The sequence below is a fragment of the Nanorana parkeri genome, unplaced genomic scaffold, assembly GCF_000935625.1.
Source record: "Nanorana parkeri isolate BGI_ZX_2015 unplaced genomic scaffold, ASM93562v1 scaffold2025, whole genome shotgun sequence".
NCBI lineage: Eukaryota > Metazoa > Chordata > Amphibia > Anura > Dicroglossidae > Nanorana > Nanorana parkeri.
In genome coordinates, this window is record NW_017308293.1 from 230,849 (window position 1) to 231,624 (window position 776).

Below are 776 nucleotides of genomic sequence, written 5' to 3' on the forward strand. Positions count from 1 at the left end.
CCTGTAGCATCCTCTCCCACCCAGCCTGTGCACACCCCCCACCTAAACCTACAGGGATAAATGCCCCCAGATCTAATCCTTCCTTCCTGTGCTGGACGCCATGCCTGCAACTTTGTCCCTCCCTCCCATGTTTTCAGTGTGCCAATCTGCTTTGGAACAGGCATACTTTTGTTCATGTTTTTAAAAGCGACATCAGTCAATGCAGGGATGTCCACGTGACTACATGGCCTCCTAATCGGCCATATTGATCAGATACTGGAGAAAACCCTTGTACACATGGTCTTGATCTAGAATTATAACCCACTTTTTCAAATTTGGTGCAGGACATTTTAAAGGTCTATACTACCAGAAAAGTACTAATAAGCCTTTATGGGATTCCCCCCAGTGTGTTTAAGTATTAGACAAGTTTTTGAAATGCATAACTTTCTGAATCTTTTGGAGGTTGGAAATTGGGAAGAGATGGTTTCCATCACAAAAACATAACTCGTTAGTGGCAAAATGACTGGGTACATTCCCACCTTGTTCCCCAAAAAACAGACAAGCAGTGTTCTTCTAGTGTGATCTACATTATTTTGGTCATATGGTCAGTATACTACGTTCACTAGAGCAATTCAATTGTTCAATTTTGTGCTCTTTTTTTGTTACTGTCAATGAATGATTTCTGGCCAGGTCTCAAACATGTGCATGTTAAATATTTAAATTTTTTTTTCACTGGTACTACCCACTATCTGATTATTCCTGGAATCCCAATAAATCCTGGTTATCCCTGGACACCT